Below are 24601 nucleotides of genomic sequence, written 5' to 3' on the forward strand. Positions count from 1 at the left end.
GCACAGCCTGCGCAGGCATGCCTGCAGATGAGCTAACGCACGCTCAGGCACCTGCTCTCTTGGGTGTGCTCCAGTCGTTCTTGCACTGAACTGTATCAGAAGCTAGTCTTGAGACCTTGGAGCTGCCCTAAAAACCGGTATAGACACAGCAAGTGCGTCAGTAATTCCTAAACTTCCCAATGACAAAGCTGCTGGATTCTCTAACCTAAACCGCATGGTACCAAGGACAAAGGGAGTGAGTGCCAAAGAGCCCCTTTGGCAGCCGCTGCTGCTTCTCAGTTCGCATCACAGCAGCAAGGAAAGGCTTTCCATTAGTATATTAAACTAAATAAATGTTAATTCTGTCTTATAGATGGCTAGCTCTTCCTCATCTGCTCTACAGAGGAAAGTGGTGTGTATGTAGTGCTGTTGTTGCAACGTATATGCTATTACTTGTTAGAGAGGGCAGCATAAGGAAGTTTACCTTGTACGTGGAGCAGAAGTGGCTGAGTCTCATGGTGGTTTTAAAGGAACTTTGCTCCCTGCCTCTGGCAGCTGCATCAAGTATTCCTGAACCTGACTCTCCCAGGGAGTTTACCTGAAAAAAAGGAAGCACAGGTCAGGATCGAATGTGCGTGGAACACACAGGGCAAAATTTTAGAGTATGGTAAAAGCGTAAGTTGAGAAATTTTGCTGAAAATGCAACAAAACAGTACAACAGATTTCACAGGTACCTCTGCATGTCCCCATCTTCAGTCACGTTCAGTACTATTTCAGTTGACTGTGAACGTTGCTTTAAGCACGCAGGCTGTTCCGACACCTTTCCGATTCTCCTGTTGCTCCAGAGGAAGCACAGTGCATGTATCAACATACTGGGTCATCCTTCACCGACCCTGAAGTAATTACAGGGCTCTCTTGTAGTGCTGTGCTGACACGCTATTCCATACAACATAAAAGCATGCTAAACCCAAGTTATTATACATGGTGCAGTATAAAAAAATTGGAATATCGGAGACAAATTGAAAGAATACTATGTTAGGATTGCTGAAGAATGTGGAAATTATTTTTTTAAGACACTCAAGACAGGAAAAAGGATGCAAGGGGAAGAAGAGATAGGGGAGCACAAAACTATGTGGTTTTACGGAAGGTGTCCATGACAACTCACACATTTGGTTATGGAAAGCTGTCCATTTTTCTTTGTACAAACATTCGGTGGTCAGGTTCTGGAGAGCACTAAGGAGTCACTAGAGACCAGGACAGTGTAGCTGGAGATACAGTATTGCCAGCACCCACGCTGGTGCAGAAAGCTGCCTAGTTGCCGGCCGATGCAAGCAACACAACTGGATGATTTTTTAAATTTAACTGTCAAAAATGAAAACAGTATTGTCTTTTCATAAAAGCATTTTCCCCGTGTTTCACTGTAGTGGCACAGATGAACAGACATAAGATAAACCATCTCTCTGCCTACAACACAGGTAAACTTTAAGTTTAAAGTTAATTTCCTAAATCTTGTGTATATTAAAAGAATGCCGTTGCCAAAAGAGATTTCCATTTCTGTGTGCTAAATATTTCGACTGCTCTCAGGCTTAACAGCAAAGCCAAGGTCAAGACCAAGGCACACAAATTCCACAGAGCAACACAAGCAGAAATTATGGACTGTACCTCGCTGTAACTGCTGGAGGTCAGGTCTGCATGAGGCATGAGCAATTGGCAAGAGGTCTTTTCTCTAGCGCTGACTTCAGAAAGGTTTGTTAGAGCAGAATTCTGCATTTTATTTTCACGGCAGAATGGTCATATTGACATATTATCCAGTGCCACTCTGTACCATGCATTCTTTACCGTGGTCTTCATATTGCTAGATGATTCAAAAATTATGTCTCCCTGTAGCCAGTCACAGTGACCGATACATTTCATGAATGTGGTATGTACATGGCCCAGCACAAATAAAGTGCAAGGGAAAAAAACTGGTATTTTCTCTATGGTTTAATACCACTAAGACTAGAGCAACAGGCAGATTTATGGCCACCCCCTAGTGATTCTTCTACCCCCATATGCACGTCTTGTAATAAAGTACAACAGTGAACCTCTGTCATTAACATAAAGCTTATGGAAGGCAGTTAACTGACTGGTTTGGCTAGATGTTGGGACAACTCCGTCCCCTTCTTCACCTCACTGCTAAAGCAATTCTGATAAAATTTCATTCTAGCTAAAATGTCTATTTATAACTGTTGATGCTCAGTAAAAAAAAGACAACAAACCACCACCACCCAAACTCAGGGTAAGACCTACCCAAGGCAACCTGAGGTATCCTCTCCAATTGACTTATCTCCTCCTTGAAAGCTAAGGTCTATACATTAATCTCACCCCCAAATAAAAACATAGAATTCTAAGTTTACTACTGTAATGGCTGTCAAAGCAAATTGGACTGGGTCATGTCAGAGTCAACGTGGACTAAAAGTGGCTTGTCAGTACATTTGAGAGAAAACAGTGAGCAAAGAGGATGTTAATAAATCTCATTGCCCCCTGAGGACCCTAACCTCAGCTATAACCAGTCATCTCTGAGTTCAAGGAAAACACTGTCGCAGCTGAATTTCCTCTCTCTGTGGTAGTGCGAACGTTAGAAGAGTAAATATTAAGATTTATTAGTGGTTCTGACCAACTGTGCAGACGCTTCTATTGGGAAGATCCCTGCTTTTGCTGGATTGCCTACTTTGCTTCTCCTCTGTGCCTCGAGTGTCATTTAAGAGAAATAGAAAAGGGCCCAAGGACTGGACTGAGCCCTTCAAACTGCTAAAGCACTTGCAACGTGCTGCAACATCTGTACTTTCCCTGGCTCAGACCTCAACAATATTACAGAATCTGCTGCTGGACTTGGCTGCACAGCACAGCTGATGTGGCCAGACCAGAACTCCAGATCACACTCCCAGACCGGCATGTTGGCTCAGCATTTTGACAACAGTGCAGAAAAACGGATTATTTTTGTCATTAAAAGAAATGCAGATGGTATAAAGCTGGAGTGCTGCTATCGAGTGCTGGCCTATAGCCCTTCTAACATGCCAGCCAGGAACCACCGCACCCCTACAGCACTCAAAAATAATTTATTCTCTATACTGTCACAAGTCAAATTCTGTCCCTTAAAAACTTCTGTTTGAGGACTCCACCAGCAATTCAGCTAGGCAAATGCTAATTTCATTGTAGCCAGTAAATAGAGGGCTCATTCAGCTCTCCTCAAAACTGGAAGCAGAACAGGATTTTTCCATCAGAAAGATGAAGGGACAGGATCAGCATCGGGTTGGCCAGCAGTGGGAAAAGCAGGGTAAGGAACAGGCTGGACCAGAGAGCCAGGCTGAGTGCCTTGGAGAGCGATGCTGGCAGTTTCTCATGTAGAGGAGGATTAAAACGTTTTCAACCATGGTGGATTGACCCTGGCCAGAAGCCAAGCACCCACACGGCCTCTAACTCACCCCAGCCTGCTCCTTGGGATGGGGAACAAAATAGGAAGAGCCAGAGCCAGAAAACACATGGGTTGAGATAAAGACAGTTTAATAGCTGAAGGAAAGAAGAAATAAAGAAGCAATGCAAAGGCAATCACTCACCAACTCCCACAAGCAGACAGATGCCCAGCCAGTCTCCGAGCAACAGCCACCCTGGAAGAAAAAGCCCCCACCTTCTTGTCCTACCCCAGCTTCTATTGCGGAGCACAGCGTGACACGGCATGGGGTACCCCCTTGGCCAGCTCAGGTCAGCTGTCCTGCTGTGTCCCCTCCAGCCCCCCGCCGAGGCACTGGCAAAGCGGCTAGGGTGGGGAAAAAAGAAAGCTGTGACACTGTGCAAACACTGTTCAGCCACAGCCAAAACAGTGGTGGGTTATCAACACCGTGTTAGTCACAAATCTGAAACAGCACCATATGGGCTGCTATGCGGAACGTCATCTCCCACCCAGCCAGACCCAATACACCAACTGAGGCAAAACAAATCCCCCAGCACCCCTCTTAACTTTTAGTGTGAATAGAAGGAAAGGAAAAAAAGCAATGCCTTGTCATCCTCAGTGACTAAAGTTGTGTCCCAAGCAAATGGGCAACTTGGGAATGATGTTATTGCATCGCACAATTGATCAGAAGATGGGCATAGCATATTGCTAATACATCATCGCTTGATTGCATTAAGAAATCATTATTTTATGTAAGAAAGGTTTTATGGTTACCAACAAGAGTTTGAACTTGGGACTGGACAGGAGTATGCTGTGTATAGCCGATTTGGAAGGTCCGAAACCATACCCTCAAGAAAAACTCAGGCGCTCTAACTGGGACGCAGTCAAGGACTGTTGGTGTCTTCCTAACCAGCACCATTTTCATGTATGGTTGCTTTGGCATCCAGACCTCTGGATTATGCCCCCTTTGGGACAAAGCAGTGTCACATGCCAGTCAGCACAGTCACTTCCTAGCTGTTCCTATGACAAACTGCACAGCATTGCACCATGGAAATTGGTCCTCAGTGCTTCATACCCAATCGTTACTTACTAACCCAATGACTTGAAACACCAATAAAAAATTGGTTAAAATAAAGTAGTTATGTTTGTGGGATGACAGCTCTTCATACCAGGAATCCAGGACTCCTACAGGGAAAGACGGGTGCCTCATAAAACACTGGTGAATGTAGTTAACAAAAGGGGTGTGTGTGTGTGTCATTAAACAATGGGATCCTGATTCATCAGGCAGGACAATTAAAAGTACAGACAAGAGGCTCCTGTTCTGTAGGATGCTCAGTGGTGCAAGATCACAGCCGTAGGTGGAGGATGATGAAATATAAAATTTCCCCAAAGAGGGATATCATTCCTGTGCGACATATTATCTTAAAGTCATCAGAGGACCGAGAAGCTGAAAACAGGCACTGTAAAACTGAACTTGACAGACAAACCATCGCCAGACGATAAACCAAGGACTGTTTGACAGGAAGGATCTGACAGTACAAGCAGCCTTTCTGTTCCAGCCCAGCCAGCTCAGGGCCACACAAAGGCATCATTACAGCTGCCTGGAAGAAAAATACTGGGATGCCTCCTACCTTGCCTGGTGAGAACTTGGGTATCTAACCTCTGTTCTGTTAGTTTTACAGGGTAACCCTGGCCAAATCATCTCAGAGCAAAATCAAAGTGACAAAGCCCTTCCCAGATTGTCACAGGGGATTCTGCAGTCTGCAGAATGTTCTGAACGCACACAAGCCTGAAGCACCTCATGGCGTTCTTCCCCAGAAGCAGTGAGCCTCTTCACGGTGGCAGGTTTTGCCTTTCTCCTGAGAAGAGGGTGGAAGGAGAAAATTAACATGGCTCCTCTTGACAGAATATTTTCTAACGCAGTTCATTGCTGTGCTTGACTCTGGGGTAAGATCCACAGCAGGATTTGAGGGCCAAGGTATGCCCAGAATCATTTGGAGACTATTCCAATTTTTTCTGTGCATGACACGCAACAGGCATCCTAAGGGAACAGCTAGTGCCATAAATACTGGGTAGATCCAGTGAACACAATTTTTTGCACTAGGAAAACTACAAGAAAAGTTTGTTTTCTGGAAGCGATGATGACATTGATTGGAGAAAGAGGAGGCTGCTTCAGTGCTCTGTCTCTGGGCTTGCAACTACATTCTTTTCACCAGCCCCTGCCCCAGCGATACAGGCTCCAAGCCTGTCTGGAGGAAACCGAGAAAATGTTATACATACCACAGTATTGCAAATGGAGCATTAGTTCCCTCTATCTTAAACTTAACAGGTATTATAAAGGTTAAGAAAAACATTTTCAGGTTGAAAGAAAGTATCAAAGCATTCTTCAGTGCTTTATTCAAAGACAAAGATGAAGGAAAAAACCCTGGAAATGGAAGCAGGGCATCCCACTAGCTCAACTGAATAAATGATCAAAGGCGAAAAAGCCTGTGTGAAATAATTCTCCACCTAGAACTCAATCTGCATTCAAATTCAATTTATGGATGAATGAATGATGGAGATGAGCTTAAGACAAGTGAGCTCCAATCACCATTATTATTATTATTATTATTATTATTATATAAGAAAATACAGTCACAGCAGTCAAAATACTCACTAGAAATACTACCTTCAGCCCAATTCTTCCTTTACAGTAATTTTACGTTTATGCAATCTCAATTTGTGAAAGATGCATTGAGTTTCATGACCACCTACAAATAAAACAGTATTTTATTTGAAGGACATGCTTGCATTTTAAGATCCAGGAAGACCAGTGCTAATCCAACAGAAGAGGAAACTGATTTGCTCCTGTGAACATATTGAAACAAAGGGAGCTCTGCCTTTGTCTGCTCTCTATTTTGATACTGGACACTATGCTTAGTCTCTAGCAAAAGCATAATCATATACAAGTAATATTGCAATGATAACTCACCTAATTATGTTGAAGGTGGTGATGATGGACCTAGAAGGCTCCTAGAAATATGAATGGGGCTGTTAGAACCCAAAGTGGTTAAAGCATAGCATACAATGCAGGTGAATGATGCAAAATATTTAATGCAAGTGAGGCCTTGGTAACAGCAAAGGCAAGTCTGCCATAGCTGGTAGCAAAGACATGCCAGAACAGAACGAGTCCTACACCTGAGGCAGAATTTCTCGTTGAAAACTGGGCTGCTGGTCCCAGAGACCGGAACACGTGTCAAGTCAACTAATGAAATGGCCGGAATAATCTAGCTCTATTGTCATTAAGAAGAGGCCAAAACAACTATTTATTTATTTTCTTGTAATTCTAAAGGGTGTGCTACCTAGTTCTCCACAAAAATGGCACACATGGAGTCAGCTGTATTGCTGCATCAGACCTGACACCTGGCTGGGTATTCCAAATGCACGGCTGCCTTTCCTTTTACAGACCAACTGTGCACGTGGTGTAGAGAAACAGTAAAATTTACAAATGCAGAGACACTGAAAAACTCATCTGCAGACACATACCCCTCCTCCAGGCTGCACAAGGCATTCCCTACGTAGCGTGAGCATCGCTCAGCAAGCAGTCAGGACTGGTCCCAGGCACTCGCATCGTGCTGCAGCCATGGAGCCATCTGCTTCCTGCCCCAACGGCCCCCAGGCCACAGGGGCCCTCTCCTTGTTCTGATTCAAACATATAAATATTCACAGCAGCACTCACAGATGGATATATGCTGGCAGGAGTATCTATAACACTTTCCTTCCTGGGAACTAAAGGATTTTAGGAAATAAATCTGCAGTGGTAAGGAAAAAGGGGTCAGGCATTCTGTAAAGTAAATGTATACGAATGGATACTTGGAAACTTTCTCTTTTAAGCGATACTCGCCCACCTTAACCACAGCCATTCCACCTAAAAGAGGAAAAAAAACCCCAAACAGCAAATTCTTCTCCTTATCGTATGCCTCTCCATCACATCCGTCACTCCCAGGGCTTTTCCACCTAATAATTCTCAAACCATACCAACAAGAGCAATCCTCAAACAAATCATAAAACCCAAGCAAACCGAACAAATCAATCTATTGAAATTTTAAAAGGCTGTAATGTCATAACAGGCCTGTGCTGATCTAGGACCATGCTGATGTTCCCTGTGCAGGTCACCCGAGGCCCCCAAGCCTGTTTATTGGTAACAGTTGTTAATTGCATTTCACAACAGTTTGGTTCTTCCTTCATTTGCATGTCAAATGCCTTTGATGAAAGGGGTAATTAAACATTTCCAAAGCTATTTGCAGTTAAGTATTATGGTTTTAATGAAAATAAATAACGCAGTAACAAAGCTCAATGGTCTGATTACCCCCACTCCCACTTTTTTCTCTCTTTCTTTTTCTTCTAAGTGAAAAGTAAAACTTTGCTTCAGCTTTGTCCTTGAAAACCAGGTGATGTTGTACAGTGCGTTTTGAATTCAGTCCGCAGTCGCAGCACACATGCACACAGCTGTCATCCCCCTTTGATAGCAAAAGCATACTAAGATTAGAGCAGCAAATGCCCATGACCTTGAGAATTATCACTGCTGATATAACAAGTAGCTTATTGGTGTGTAGGCACACACAGGAAGTTAAACCCTTAGAGCCTGATCCTCACAGCTATTGCTGCATCTCCTGGAAGACTCAAGAAGAACTATTTTTAAAACTGTATGGCTTCAGGGTCAAAATGTGCTTGCTCACAACTTGTTCCAACTAACGGTTCTCCTAGCTTGCAAGTACTTAGTGACTTTGCTGGGTTTCTCTTACACAGAAAGGACTCTGCCATGACAATGACAGCTGCACGAAACCGTCACCAGATGTACAATACTGAGCACGGTGGTTCGCGTATACTCTAAAAGAAATTGAAGTCTCCATTCCCAGCCAGGTCTGTACTCTGTAATAAGGTCCTGAGAAAAGCCCCTCTATTAGCTAATGTAGCAGAAATTCAAGGAAGTCCTTTTCAAAGCTTCATGCTTCCCTTTCAGGTTCATTTCTACATGCTCAGAGCCAAACAATATCTAAAAAATTATGTCTTAACAAGTAAAAGCACCCTTGTATTCCAGGAAGAAGGCAGCAAAGGGAAACGAAGACACGCATCCATAGGAAAGCACAGGGGTATGTATAGCCAAAGTTCATGATAGGTCTCATTTTTCTCAACACCTCAGATTCTGATTTTGCTTGTTTATTAACAGCCTCACATCTAGCTGTTAAGAGGGCAGAGAATATCCTTAAAATATGCAATGAACTACATAGCTGTTGCTCTTCCAGTTTTCTCACAGTATTGCATATTTAATGTTTCTCTTTAGGCTGCGGGTCCTGAGAGGATAGGGGAATGATCGGGCAAGAGTTTCTGTTACCATTAGAAATAGTTTATCACCCATGGTTGCAGAGAAAATGCACTCACAAACGTATTTCAGAAGCACTCTATAGGCTGAGAAACCAGAGAGGAAGGGACTCCAAAGTGGATGACTGTATATAAGCCCAAGGTATGGGGGCTCGGGGTGGGGAGGGGGGAAGCCGGCACGCTCAGTGTCAGAAGTGATGGAGCTGGCAGCATGGCCTGACTTTGAGGACCACCTGCAAACCACCACCTTCACTCTGCGTGTGGCTGTTCCAGACACTAAGGACGATACTTCAGGAGGTGACATCGTTGAAGATGCCGCTCCTGGGCAGAAAAGAGAGGGTCGATGACATGAGCAAGGTTTTCATCAGGTGGGGTTCGTACCGTACAAATGACCTGCACATCACTCACGGTGGTGCAGACTACCAAAGGCGGGCTCAGAAAGCTAAAATGTAAAACTGCAAAACTTGTATGCTACACGGCGGGGTTACCGCAAGGTGTAGTACGTTCTCGTTGGAGTGGGAACTTGACTTTCATAAGCTGGGGGAACCAATAAGGCAAACGTGTTTCCAATAGATGTAACAGAAAAACGCACAAAGACCAGGCGGGAGAGCAATGCAGAAGGGCAGGTGGCTTCACCGGGCAATGCTGGGCTCCCGCCGTACAGGCTGTGATTTGCCAGCCATAGCTTTATTAATAGCACTGTCAATCTCTCTTTGAACATAACAGAGTATTTTTGCCACAATTTCCCACTCTCTCTGCCCGAGCTGTATCAGGGGAAGCAACAGTGACTGGCATGCTAAATTTGGGTGTCACACTGACATGCTTGGCACGGGATGAAATGCCTGCGCTGGAAGCTGCAAGCGGAGCTGTGTTCACATCAGCAGTTCCCAGCTGACGAAGCACTCCAGGGCTGTGGGCAAGGCATCAAATGAAGCTGAACGTGCTCTGCTGGGCTGGTACACTTAGTCCCAGCAGCAGCACTGGTCAGGGCCAGCAGCAGAGTGGGAGACAAGGCACCGGTGGCATCCCAGGGGGCGTGGAGCAAGGTGTGCGGGGGGGCCAGGGCCAGGGGAGGGGTAAGAAGGCAGCGGCAGCCGTTTCAGACAGCGGAAGGGGGATGCTGGCTTGAAGAGGGCAAACACAAATAGAGCAGAAGGCTGTGGCATCCACAACTGTGCCTGTCGTTCTGAAAGCTTTGGGAACCAGCAGTCTATTCATTTATCCTCCTCATTGCTATCACCGGTAGAGCTGAACCAAGGGTAGCAACAGTGGGGAGTTTGGGCAGAAGTTTCCCAGCTTGGACACAGCCAATGGTTCTATTATGTCTCTCTATAATGAAGCGTTTCACTGATGCCAAGACAGTTCAAAGAGCAGATACTCTGAAAACGGTATTCTCAGCCGCGTTTTTCAGCAAGCTGCCTCACGAGCAGGACTCACTCACAATTAGTTATGTTGGCAGCCAGCACTACATTGCACCTAGTGAGACACATCCAGTAACTGAATGTGACATGCCACCGTAATGACAGATCAAACTAGGACATTTCGGAAGACAAAGTGCTCCAATATGAGAGGCTTAAAGAGGCACTAAAGAATTTATGGAGAATGAAACGCAACTTCAGGGAGGGTGATGGAATTATCAGCCTCACCAAGAGCAAACGTGGAGCCAAGTGGCAGGATCATATAATCCCGCGGTACTGACAGACAGCCTTGTCGGGAGCCTCAATACATTCATCTTCTTAACGGAAGCTGAGCTGAACTGATTTGATCACATTAGTACCATCAGACACAAAAAAAACAACATTCAGAGTGGAAATCTTAAAACTTTTAAAAGTGTTTGAACAATGAGATTTTTAAATTAAGAATGAATGTGAAATGCAGTTAGTGAGTAGGAGCTGGTAGAAGCTTTTTATCAGAACTTTCTTTTGTCTTTTCAGCATAGATACATCTTTGCAAAGATGTTTGGTTTCCTTTAAATATTTTCAAAACTTCATAAGGAAAGGGGGAAAAAATGAAAGGATTTTAGAGAAATAAAAAGTGCTTTCTAAAAAGCCATTCCTCCACCCTCCAAAAATCCCCACCTGTGTTTTCAAGGAAAGTTCAGAAATACTATACAGATTAAATACGATAACCCTCCACTTGCTTCCCCTCCACCACACGCTGCTTTACTTCATGTTGCCCTCTTACCACGAGGGCTAAGGGTCTGCCTCGGCAATGGTTGACTTGACTTGACCGAGCGCTGAAGGCGCTCCGCTCTCTGCAGGAATGAGTCGGTGCCTTGCAGCGTAAGCCCTTCAGACGTGGAGTGGAGTGATGCCTTTGCTCCAGCTCGCTACCTGCAGGCAGGAGGATGTATTGGTAGCAGCGCTGGGTGACTGTTGTTCATTTTCTGCATGAGGAGCCACCAGCATTCAGGAGGCTCTGGCATGAGCTGGGCAGTGGGGCAGTTTTGTTATGCAAGGCTGAGCCAGTAGGGCTCAGCCACCAGCCGGAGCAAATCCCTGCCAGCCTCCTCGGCTCCGTGCTGGCAAACGCAGCCCCCGCTTCTGGCCTATGTACATGCTTCCCTGCGTCTCAGCAGCACCAGCTTCAGTTCCTCCCCTACAAAAGACTTCCTATGAGACCCTGAGAAAGTCACCTAAGGACAGAGTTTTAGAAGTATTTAAATTTTTCAGTTTTAATGGGTTTTAAACGATACAGACCAGGCTTGTAGGTGTTGGTGTGTTCGAAGGATAATGCTTACACCAGCAATGCAAGGAAGGGCAAAATGTGTGACAGAGACAAATGCGTACAAGTTGTGAAGTGCCCCAGTAACACATACCATGGGCCATAGGAACCATAGACAGGTTCTACTGTGTAATGCACACCCTCACTATAGAACAACTTCAGCCTTTTCACCAAAAAAATTATCTTTTAAATTTGTAAACATCCTTACCTACTTGCTACAGGTTTGAACCTTCTGTTTGGGGCTCCTTCTCCTCTGCTGCAATAACGTGAGCCTCACATGTCCCCCATGTAGAATCATATCATACCCACCAGGCAAGCAATGCCATATGCTGCGGGTTATCCATAGATACATGCCTGCGTATTGGCAGGGCAGTGCGCATGTGCTAATTGATTAGTTAGCTTATGCAATTGCCAAGTTTTCCTCTCATTTCCCACAGTATGGGCAGTATTTGCATAGATTTTCTCTTCCACAATGCCAGTTTGTAAGTACTTAATTATCTTTAAGATAACTTCAGACACGCCTGAAATGGGGACAGAAGGCTCTAAACATATATACGTGTGTGTGCATGTGTGTGTATAAGGCACACAAAACAACCGCATAAACATCACGCTTATATTTTTATATAGAAAGATTATAACACTGTGGACCTAAATCATTTAACAAGGGGTGTTAGACGACACCCATTGGTACGTCTGATATACAAAATTACATTTTCAAAGCTATGCAGACCAGAGAAGAGTAAAGAAAAGCCACCAGCACATCCTAACCCATATAAACAGAAGCCCACGGAGTGCTGGCTTCAGCTGCCAAAGTGTCTCAACAAAATCTGCCTCTTCAGCATGCAGTGTCGCAGCACGGCCAGCATCTCTACAGGAATAAAACACCGTATTTCCACAGAAACCCAAGACAATATTGGAGATGACCTGAGCCTCCGTTTTTGGTCTTAATGTCGCAGGTGCTTCCAAACACCTTAAATACTGATTTAGGGAGGAGATGTATATACAGTCGGACAGCAGAGGTGCCTCTCTCACGCGACATGGAGTGCACGGCAGTAACATGGGAGAGGAGGGACAGAAGAGGAACAAGGAAAACTGCTCAGTCCTTCCACTTCCCTGAAGGTACTGGGAGCCTGAACCCAGCTGAATGCCAGCAAAGAGAAGGCATCAAGGGAGATTACATGCGAAGAGGAGAATTACTAGATGGACACCGGTAGCATATACTCAGAACAAATATCTTTAAGTACAGAAAATATATGGAGTAGACGGCCTTATGTTCTTCCTCCATCAGGAGAAGCACAGGCTCGACAGAAGCCATGAGGAGGACGCTATCAGCTGTGAGCTGGCACAGGCTACCTCTCACTTACAAGGGCATTGCTCCTGCTCTCAGAGGCCCCGGAGCTGGGCACTGCATACACACCTCCGTTCCCCTCTGCGTCCTTTGGGGCTGTGATGCCCTCTCTCTCTCTCCCAGCCTCCTCCGCGCTCAGGCTGACCTCCTGTATGGCAACACTGCCACCCACTCCAGGGAAGCTGGAGCACACCAGGCTCCGGGGCAGAAGCCACGCAGGAGCACATTGCAGGAGGCAGCCAGGAGCCTCCACGACCCGGCTCGTATCCAGGCTGATGGCAGAAACCGAACGGCTCAGGCAGAGCTGCGGCAGCCGGGCCTCTCTGACCGAGCTTGCCTCTGCTATGCCAAGCCCTGCTGAGCCTGTGGAAATCAGGTTTACAATAGCAGCTGCTGCCATTAGCTCCCCCTTTTGTGATTTCCAGCATTATTATGCTGTTTGCGAACTTTGCTTGAAATGACCAGACTGTAGGCTGGGGGACATGAGACTTAGCAAAGAAACCCACATGTACACACTGACATACAAAGTGTGACAAACCCCGATGGCAAGGTTGTGCTAATAGCCTGTTATTTGGTGACATAAAATCACCGCTAAGATAATACAGGCAGCCTAAAACTCCAGCAGCCCTTTCACTGAGACAACAGACAGGCTCAGAAAAAGCCCCTTTCACGTCATTCCACACGACAGTTAAATGCACACAGGGCACAAAAACCTCAAAGAAAACAACTACCTTTCTGCCAGAATAAAATGCACTCATTTTGTTCGCATATGATGCACAGGGGGTAAAGTGTTCTTGTCACATAGGAAAAAGGCTGAAGTGTGCTTTGGAAAAGTTTTGATTTAAATTGGACTTGTAAAAGTGGCCCTTGGAAGCCGCTGTTCTTTATCCCCTTCCCTCTCCCCTACAGAAGAGCCTTCTGTGTTCAGCCTAGGTCTTGGCCAGGACATCAGGGAGCACCGTGGCAAAAATAAACCTGAATGCATATAGCTAAGGCCCTGCTCCGCGTCTGGAAGCTGAACAGGCTGCGGCTGTGTAGCCACGTATCAACCGATACGATCGCACTTGTGCACTTACCCGACGTGCACACAGACGTAGTGCTTCAGAGGCACGCAACAGCCCCTGCGCACGCCGGCACAGCCTGCACGGGGGCTGCGAAGCCCACTGAGGCAGTTCACATCCAACACGGCTTATTAGTCCAGGCACCAACGTGTGTTTATGTGCCACTACCTGCGTGCAGCGCCGGTGCGGGTGTGGGGCACGACGGCTGTGTTCCCGTGGCCATGTACCTGTGCACGCGTGGAGCACAGCGCGGATGTGCTGTGTTGCTCTGCCTGGAGCCAGCTCAGGGTCAGGATTGGTCCTGAGCCTATTCCACACAGCTGTTCCTACGACACACTCCCCAGCACACACAGGGCTGCTCACCACATGTGCAGCCCCACCTCTGTGTAACTACCCTGCTCAAGGACACGAGCTGCCTCCAGGCACTTGTGCCTATAAGCCTTTCCAGATGGGACCGTGCTGAACGTACAAAGACACCAAAGCTGGTTTACATGAGCCCCTCTTCATTCAGAAACAAGAATACCACAGGTTCCGTAATCCAGGATATCCTTGTTCCCCACTGCCGTATACAATGACAACCACACAGGAGACACGTAGATGCCATGAATCCATGCACATCCATGCACATCCATGCAAACAGCACAGCTGAGGCGGCACAGGCGTTGCTATCGGAGGAGCTGGGTTAATTTGCACCACCTAAGGATTGGTATGCAAGGGAATACACCAGAGCAGGGGTGGCAAGGATGATTGCAGTCACAACCAATTTGCTCCTACCGAGCCAGAAGCACAATTTCTGATTTGGCAGGGCCAACAAGCAACTGACCCGCTTACACCCCTTGTTTACATGGGTTTGGCTCTGTCACCTAGGGAGGGAGGCAGCCCAGCACGCACCACGCTTCACTCTATGGCTGCTAATTGTCTTGGATGACTCTTTATTTATATAAATAATTTACTTTGTGTATCCTGCCAAGGAGACACCTGAGCCCTACCTAATCTGCTAACGCTGACTTTAATGATCCATGTCCAGCACACGGGCACCTCCATTCCCGCCCAGCTCCCCCAGCCCCCCGCCAAGTCCCTGGCCCATCTGTGCAGACGGGCAGATGAAATGATCAAGGACAAACAACGGCAAGGCTCAGGATGGACTGATTTATCAGCCTGCACACAGATCCTGTGGGATCTGATGGGCTTCCTCGGGGAAAGTGCCCTGCAGATGAGGCCCCGCTGCAGATGCCTACTGTCCCTGGCTTCCAGTACAGGCGGCTGAATTATCCACGGCAAAACAGTTGATCCAGTCAACTTTGACTCTTCTTCCAGCCCTTGAAATGTAAAATGTGTAGGAGTGCATCTGTGACTGTCTGTCGTTCAGCTGGTCTCAGCAGGCAGCAAATCTATTCCGATTTATGAAGCTGTTGGGATGTTTTGCTGATGCTTTAGAGCTTAGCCATTGAAACTTAACCTCAATAACGTTCCTTTTGTAAGGGGCGAACATAAGCCTCAGCTTTGAAAGTTTTAAAAACTTTCAAATTAGTCTGAAATCTAACCTTGTAAAAGGTGTGTATTTAGACCAGGTGCTTTTTAATCCATTACAAGTAACAGATGTTTCTGACTGATGCATTTGTATCTTCTCATAGCACCAGGACGGGCACTCTAAGCCCTGATACAAATGCAGAGATTTTATTCACATCAGGAATGACAGCTGCTTCATACTTGTTGCCTGAAATATAATTTTAAAGAAAAACGATGATAACTGAAATACCTAAAGTTTGTCAAAACATAGTTTGATTCTATCTGAAAAACACGTTTGTTATCAGTGTAGATCCCAACAACTCTGCATCACGTAGCTTACTGCTCCCAGACTCGTGCTTTGGATTTCATATCGCATTGCTATTTTCTAGCAAGACATTTGTGCCGTACTGTACTTTATCACCCAAAACACTACAGCATTCACTGAAGGCCCATTTCTTCAGCTATGTCTGTCAGTACCCTTGCCTCGCACATTTTGTTCCATTAAGGCCTGTTGGTTTAATTTAATGGATAAAAGTTTGCAAGATGAAGCTGGATTACTAGAGTGATGACAACCCGCACATGGAGAGCTCAGAATATTTACAAAATAGTCCAAGCTGAACATAATGACAGTCAAATGTTTATCACTGCTGGAACAGAAGAGTGCACTGTTATTGCTAATTCTCCCTGTTCCACAGCTAAACAATTTTAGTCTCCAGGACAGCGAGTGAAGAAATATTTACCAGTATAACTTGTATGCGCTATACAACAGAAGCTGCAAGCACACCACATGCAAAGATACTAAATGTCAACATTTCAGCCTCGAGCAGGTGCTTGCATTCAAAACCAAACATATTGGTAACCCTTCTGCCAGGTGTATTTGGCAGAAAGCTCTGTGTTCACATACAGGCTCCTCTACAGCCTCCAGAATGGCTCCTCTAAATATTAACTAACATCAGGCATGTAGGAAAATGTAAACAGCTTCCCTAGCCATGCTAAGCAGATACTGCTCTCCCTTTTGTAAATACTGAGTGTGGACATAAAAGAAGAAGAGAAAAAAAATATCCAAAAGATGGAAAGGCAGAGGAAAGGAGTACTACCTTGAGGGTGGAAACCTCAAACCCCAGTTATCTTCATTTTTGTGTCAATACCGATGAACACCAAACACCTGCTTTTCAAGTATTCCTGGCAGTATTCCCTGGCCTTGGTTTCCTCATGAATCTTTGGTCACTTCACAAAGGGAAACACCTTTCTCATTTGCTGCCGTTCCCCCTTCACTGTACCCTGCATTCACCAACCACCTCGCAGGTTGTTGGCAAACACTAGCAACATCCAAGCAAGTTGGGACAGGTCCATGCCCAGTGTCACAGAGAATGCCCTGCCCTGCATTTCTGCAACATTTTATCGCTCTGTGACATTTGTGCCACACCAGTCAGAAGACATGAGCCAGTTCCCTCTGTAGCAGGTAACAAGACGGCTCCTCTAAATTCCCTCATCTCGTCCTACCTTGCTACTCTCGTGAATGTTGCCTTCACACAAGCCCTTCGGTAAACTCTTCTAGATGTGCTTCTGGACCTTTCATTAGCTTTAACAGCAGTAGAGCCAGGTTTTCATTCTCCTGGCCAAAACTTGTAGCATGGATAGAGAAGAAACCTGATCCAGGTTCCTATCAGACATCAGTTCTATCATGAGCAACAAGAAGGTCCATAAGCGTTCCCAGTGCTGGTATACAGGCAACACAGTCAGTAACCAGCACTACAAGTGGCTCACCTGTGACGCTTTACAACATGTTAGGGAGGTAACTTGACGCACATACCTCCACTCACACTGCTCTCTGTGCGATTGTGCGACCTCTGATATCACACCGCAGAAAAAATATTAGTCACAGTTTATTCACCCATATGCCTGAGACTATGGGAGGTGCCACTTCAGCGACCAGATCACACGTACCCTTTCCTCCCTCCGGTTCACCAACGTGGTGGAAGACAGCTCCCACTCAGTGGGGCCCAGACCTCAGACTTACATGTGGCTGTGACTGGAAAACCCAGCGCCAGTTTAGCAAAAGAGAACTGTGCAATAGCAGTTTACCTTTCTCCTTTGAGTATGTACCAATAAACACTGCTTCGGACCCTCCACATGGGTATGTGGCTTCGTGAGACAGGGTGTTCATCACCAATGCACAGCAAGAAGGCAGATGTTTGGCAGATTTGCTGGTGTGGCAAGAAATATTCTGCTCCACCAGTGTGCCAGCTGCTGGCGCTAGCCATACCTGCAGAAGAAAATCTGGGAAATATCTACTTTGAAAAGCAGATCCGCAGCCTAGAAACACACAGGGTGAAGGGTTCAGATTCCAGATCTTAAACTGGTGGTCCCAAAGATGCTGCACCCAGACATCCCTCCAGCCCTGGTACAAAATGGGGCCCTTGTAGCTAACCTCAGGACAGGCAGGATTGCACAGTCGTGTGCGCTGGGTACGTGCTTCTGCGCTGAACCCTCCATGCTCTTTAGCTTTAGAGTAAGAGCTTTTTCAATACTGGTAATTAGATCAACTCATTCTATAAGCTAGAAGAGCCAGCAGGCCCTGAGAGCCCCGTGCAGCTAAACTAGTACATGATATTAAGCATTAATATCCCAAGAATATGAAAAGGTTAATACATACGGTTACTGTATTGTTTCCAGTTTTCAACAAAGAACAATGGGCTGTTTCTCACTTGGCAGTCATGAGTTACAACTCCTCAGCCATAAAGGAGAACCCAGGCCATTACATTCTCCTGATGATTCAGGCAGACCCCTGTACCCTGTTCTTCACTTAAACATTTTGACGGATGATCAGAATAATTCCAATTTATAGCTCCTTCCTGCCCTCCCAACAAAGCTCCAAAACCAGCCTTAAGGTTAAACAACACAACAATTCACAAATCCTGCTTCTTACTATTTGCTAAATGGTTCCTATGTGACTCTTTTCCGGAGTCATCACCTTTCACTGCTTTTGCAGCCAGCAAGCATCTGTAGTTCCCCCAACTGTACATCTACTGCTGTTTCTGCTACAGCCTCTTCGTTTGTAATCCCTCCCATACACAATGTGCTAGTCTCCACTCTTTTCTACAAGTGCCTAGTGACCCAGCACGTGCTTTATTTGTGGCTTTAATAAAAATGTTTCCCTCAGAACAAGAGAGATGCTGCAGATGAGGGAACCAAAGATACAGAGCCAGAATAATGGGGATGCGTTTCACCAGGACCTTGAAATAAATGAGAAAACAAGCCTGTGCCGCAGCGGAGCCTGCGTTGCCAGCCGCAGAAGGCTGCCTGCTGGAGGCACCCAGCAACGGGCTGTAGGACAGCAGGGAAGAGAAGCATGTTGGTACGCCAAGCCCAGCAGGTCAGGGACTACCCAGGGCATGAGGAAGCAAGATTTTCTCCTTCCAGTCTGCCACTGACTTGCTCTCCAGCCCCAGAGCCGCTCAGCCTGTGTGTTCCAGCAGGGACTCTCTTCGTGGGGCACATGGAGCAGTACCTTTGTGAAACGCGCTGGGTACAAAACACGAGATAGGTCTTGTCTAGAACCCAACAAGGTGTCGGGAGCCCCCACTCGTGACTCCCCTGTCAGATTGTACTCCATGGAGTGCACACTCATCGGTCTATGTAAAGATGCACCCTGAGGTGTGAGCTAACAGGGACTTACAGGAAAGCGTGGGTTTGCCCTGGCTACTCTGCAAATACAGCAGTGACCAGATCTATACAGACAGCTTGAGGAAAGTCCTGGGCTCAAACTTCTTCCCTAAATTTCTGTTGTTTCCAGAGGTTCTCACAAACAAGTTTACCCTCATGTTTCAGGTGAAATGTTACATGGATCAGAGGAATCTCAGCATCACGCTCTCTGGTGAGTTCACAGAGCAAACATACTTTTGTTTGAAGAAGATTCAGTCACCTGTCCCACTAATTATTTCCTCCTGAATTCACTTCATATCAACAGTTTTCCACTCTCAAAATCTACTTCCTTCATTCTCAGCCATTCTTCCCTCAGGCACAGCCCTCCATAGGAGCAGCACAAAGAATCCCTGGTTAGCATGGGAGATGCAACCTCATTTTTCCCTGTGCTGGTACTAACGAAGCTCACCAGAGTGATTAATTTATCTTCTTTTGCTCATGTCAACTCCAGGAAAGACTCTGTCAGCCAGGTTAACATTAACACTACACTATCAACACTTCAAAGCTTTAACTAGATCAGATATGATATAGACATGTCACGGGGATGGGTTTCATCTATCTGACTCAAGGAAAGCGAAAATCAGGTGTAGGAGGCTGACTTTCTTCCCCTATATTTGTCTCTCCACTCAGTCTCTCTCACATACTTTCAGACAACCAGGGGTTAGGCTGTGACAACTGGGAATGCATGGGTTTCTCAGATCCTCTTTAAATTGGCAATGGGAAAATATTTTGTCCCAGCACATCCTTTGATCTCAGAATGAAATCACATTAGAATGGTTAAAATATGAAGAGTGGCATATATGATTTACAGTGCTTCGCAGGCATACCCAATGGGAGAGCTGCTATTCTCTTTAAAAGTGGATACACTTCCCACTTTAAAGTGGCAGGAGTTGTATGAGTAAGAGAAAATATATATATTAAAAAAAGATCTATCCCTCTTTACCCCAGGCATAAACATCCTTCTGTCTTATTATCTGTTTCAAACATCTGGCTTTAGATCATTTAGACTCCCAGCACAGATTCAGTTGGGAGTGATGTATATTGGAGAGAGGGAGAACAGCACAAGCAAAACTCTCATAAACACCTTCTGGGCCTGATTTAGGGAAGGCAGCGATCACGGGGAGCATTAGCTAGAAAAAGCTGCTTCTTCAACTAGTTACAGACACAAGGCTCGGTGAGATGAAGAGACAGGACACGTGCTTCAGGGCAGAAGCACATGGAAAATGGCACACTTAGGGGGGTGCAGGGCAGAGATCCTACGAACCCTCCCCCCCAGATAAATAGAACTATGTTGCCTTCCTACACGTCCCACCCCCGTCTCCCCCAGCACCTCTGATATCCCTTCTCCCACAGATCAAACTGGGGCCTGAGGACTGCCCAGTGACTACCTCTGGTCACCCTTCAGGTAGCAGCACCGACTGGAAAACACATCTCCCCTTCCCTGCCACCTCCTGCTTGCTCTTACCTGCCGCTGGAAATCACTCCCCAGCGTCGCAAAGCCGGTGCCATGCCGGCACATGGGAGAGATGCTTCACGGGAGCTCTCCAGAGCCCAGGCAGGACACCCCGGCAGGTTAGCGTGACACGTTAATCGGGTGGTTTGAGCCAACTCGTCTCATGGTCCCTAACGTGTGGTTTAGGGAGCACTCACACTAACCACTGGGCTAGAGGCAGTAATTCCTCATTTTGTGGGCAACGATGAGAAGCCTCAGGCAAAACCCACCTCCAGCTGCTGGGGCTGGAACTGAAAGGAGGTATATTTTTACTTTTGTCTTAAAGCAGAGAAAAAGTTTAACATCTTTGAGATATGTTTAACAGAGCAGGGTCAGCTACCTAACACATTGTAATGTGAGAACTTCAAAGCACATCTGAGACAAACGCGGGATGCTGTTTAAAAAGGTCTCTGATTAAAATGCAAAAGCTAATATACCATTTCCTTTATCTTGACAGAGGTCAAGACTGCCGTCTCCAACAAACCCCAGGGTCCCACACACCCTCCCCAGCTGAATCTGGTGCGAGCATCTTCCCTCGTTCCTCACACGACTTTGGCTATACGTGCAATGAATCCATCGCATTGAATGTATGGCTTATCGCAGTCGTATCGTGGCACTTCCACCCACACAAGGCTGGGCCCTATCGGATAGATACCAGTAGGAAGAAAATTTTCGAATGGATTTGTTATTTTGATTTAGAAAGAAAACACAGATACTTCCAATTCAGAAAGATGCTAAAGGCGCTTGTACAGCACATCTGAAACACAGTTTCTTCCATAGCCATATCTCACCCACCAGAAAGAAATAAGACATGAATCTCAGACAGGAATGATCCTGTCTTGGATCACCTAGACACTGCTCTCGCCACTGCAAGCGGCGAAAAATACATAGGTGCCTGCAGCTGCTGAGAAATTTAACAAGAAAGGATGAACTTACTAGAGTTCGAGTTCTCACCACAGTAACACATTCCGGAACCATCACCTCAGCTGACGCACGTTGTCCAAACGTTGGTGTATGCCTCCAGAGAAGTCAGCAGCCTGTCACCATCCCCTGGGCCACCGCAACCACACCTCGTGGAATGTAAAATCACCAGCCCTTCTACACTCAGATGAGAACTAGAGCTGCTTTAGCGGTCGGTGAAGGTTGCTGAAACAAGACTCCTGATTATGCTGCCCCGGAGAACACGGGAGGTTCTGTGGGAAGGAGAGGCCGATTCTATTTCAGCCTCCTCCAGAACAAGACACAACAGCTACGCTGTCATTATCCAGGGTAGGGTCCCACCTTTAAATGAGACTTTGAGTTAAATCATGATTTTTTATTTTTTTTTAAATCCATCTCATCTTGTATAGGCAACTTCAAGGAAAGACAAACCTGTTGTAAAACTGAATTTTCTACACTGGAAATTGCAAAGTCAAAGCATTTCTTCAAATGTGCAAAAGAGGGATGAAGTTTTCCCTGCTCAGAAACTGTGGCCACTGAAACGTGCATTGTCAAAATCAAAGTATCTACAGCATGGAGAACTGGAACAGAAGTTCCAGGTTTGAGTTTCAGCAAAGCTCTTAACTGAAAACCAAAATTATGTAGAAAGAATGTTTGTTGATAAACAAAATAGGAAACGAAAACTTTTAGGACAACTGTTGCCTAACTATAAGTTGTGTTGTGGTGGTGGTGGTTTTTTTTTCAAAGGGATTTTTTTTTCTATATGTTGCTTCAAAATGCAGTCAGCACAATATGCACGTGATTAAAACCTGCTCTGTGTCCAGGATTTTGGGGAGGGCTGAGATTATGAGGGTTTGCCTGTCTAACTGAAATTGCAGCTGAAGCGTCTTTTCAGAGTTAACTATTTCCAGGTAACTGTTTTCAGATCGGAGATCCCCCAAATGTCATGCCAGAGCTGGTGGTTCTGCCCAGAAGGTTATGTATAAAGTGCTGAATGGCAAAAACAGGTGGTGGAATCAGCATGGGCTACCATTTCAAATGACTCAGGGGACACTGGACTTTGAGACCAATTCCCTACCTGTGTCACATTATCTTCTAAGCACAAGATAATCTCTGGGGTTTTTTTCCTGCTGTTTAAGGAAATTGCCCTTATCACTGCAGCGTGGCAAAGGCAACCATGAGCCAGCTCTCTGCCAGCCAGCTCATACCAACAGCTGGCGAGCAAGGGAGCCGTGGGGCTGTCCCTCCTCGGCGGGCAGCTCCCAGGACCTCCACTATTGACCTTCCATGGAGCAGAAAGTGCAGCGTAGGCAGCCTGTGAGCACGGCTCAGCAAGACCAGCCTGGTGGGAGCCTGAGCGGCCGCAGGAGCTGGAAGCCACCCAACTGCCCCGCATGGGCAGAGCCCCATGGCTGCAGGCGGAGGGGACAGGGTTACGAGGGCTGCCCCTCGCTTGCTGCCGACAAGGGAGGGCTGCCCCAGCTCGTCTTCTCATCTAAAAGGTCTTTTCTCGATTCTGTGTGAAGCTAGGCCAACTTTCCAAAATAATAATAGTAACAGTAGTAATAATAGTAATAGCAAGAGCAATAGTAGTAATAATAGTAATAGCAATAGCAATAATAGTAATAATAGTAACAGTAATAGCAATAATAGTGTATATATACACTATATGTTATATATTACTGCTAAAATAGTAGTAGTAGTAATAGTAATAATAATAATAGCAATAACAAACACAACAATAATTAATACAATATTATAATAATAACAACAACAGCAACAATAATAAATAATAATATTTTCAAATGGACAGATGGTGAGACCTGAGCAAACCAGGGATCGTGTTCAAGTAACGTAAATAAGCAGTGTCAGCATCCAAGCATCCACTGGTGCTCGCAGTGGGAAATCCACCGCTGAGCACTATGCCTGGCCTGGACACGGCTAGGGTAAAGCTTGGCTATTTTAATTACTTTACTGATTATTTCCCTAAGTCATCACTCTGAAATCTCTTAAGGGAAACACAATGAATTGGGGGGGTGGGGTGGGGTGGTGGTGGTGGAATGCAGCGTTTGTTCCTGGCGAACATAGCTGTACGAGAAATGCATGCCCTGAACATCCCAGCTGCAGTGAGCGCAGCCAGGTGCGCATCTGTGTGTCCATCCACACACGTTTCGGTTAATCTGGGCTCCCCTACAAGCATATATTGTGTGAAAACACTAGGTACAAAGAAGGATTGATACTGTGGAGTTATGAAACTTCTAGAATAACATATGTGCAGACTTGATATGCAGCGCGAGTGCAGCGGGCCCTGACCCAGCGAAGCACTCCAGCTCACGCTTTCTGTTAAGCCCCTGTGAATATTGTCACTGAAAGCAAATGAGACCACTTGTGCGCTGAAAGTGGTTTGCTGGATTGAAGCCTAAAGAAAGAGGCGAACTGCACAAAAGACTTTTTATGACAAGCAGGAGAAAGAGTTCCCACCAGAGACAAAAAATGACTGGACACCTTCTCCACTGGTTATTAGGACATCTAACTCCTGTTTACCCATGCCACATAAACTTTGAATTCCCAGGAGTAAAAAAAAAAAACAACTTTTTTTTTTCAATATTTAAATCTTAAAAACCTAAACAGTTCAGGGGAAAAGGGGGAAGGTGTTTTCCTTTAAATCATGACAAGTGCTCTGCGACCTCAAGCAGAAAACTTATTTTTGCAATATATCTCTACCCTTCCAGGCAACTGGAAAACTATGATCATAAAGAAAAATCCCTCCCCAGTTACAGGAAGCATTAGGCTAGTGAAGGGCTCACAAAAAAACCAAAATAAAGGATAAAGACCTGGTTCTTTCTAAAACAAATTATGTTATGTATTACCTTGGTAGTGTATAGCTAACTTGGGGAAAATAAAAATTAGTGCAGTCACACAGAGGTAGGTAGGTGCATGCAATCCCATGAGCCAGGGTTAAGTTACCAGTTAGAGGTGTATAGCAGAGCACCGAGCAGCCACGCCAGGGAGAGCAGGTGACAGGAATGGAGCAGACTGGGTGTGATTTCACT

General features: G+C 45.8%; 1 long non-coding RNA gene across 1 annotated transcript in view; it reads right to left on the reverse strand.

Annotated features, from left to right (window-relative positions):
* Window positions 1-472: 472 nt before the first annotated feature.
* The window catches only part of LOC119143804, a 147259-nt gene continuing 123130 nt past the window's right edge, over window positions 473-24601 (reverse strand). Inside the window, exon 6 of the long non-coding RNA XR_005102832.1 lies at window positions 473-577. This is a non-coding gene — a long non-coding RNA (uncharacterized LOC119143804). The remainder of the gene's footprint in view (window positions 578-24601) is intronic.

This window comes from Falco rusticolus, chromosome 2, assembly GCF_015220075.1.
Source record: "Falco rusticolus isolate bFalRus1 chromosome 2, bFalRus1.pri, whole genome shotgun sequence".
NCBI lineage: Eukaryota > Metazoa > Chordata > Aves > Falconiformes > Falconidae > Falco > Falco rusticolus.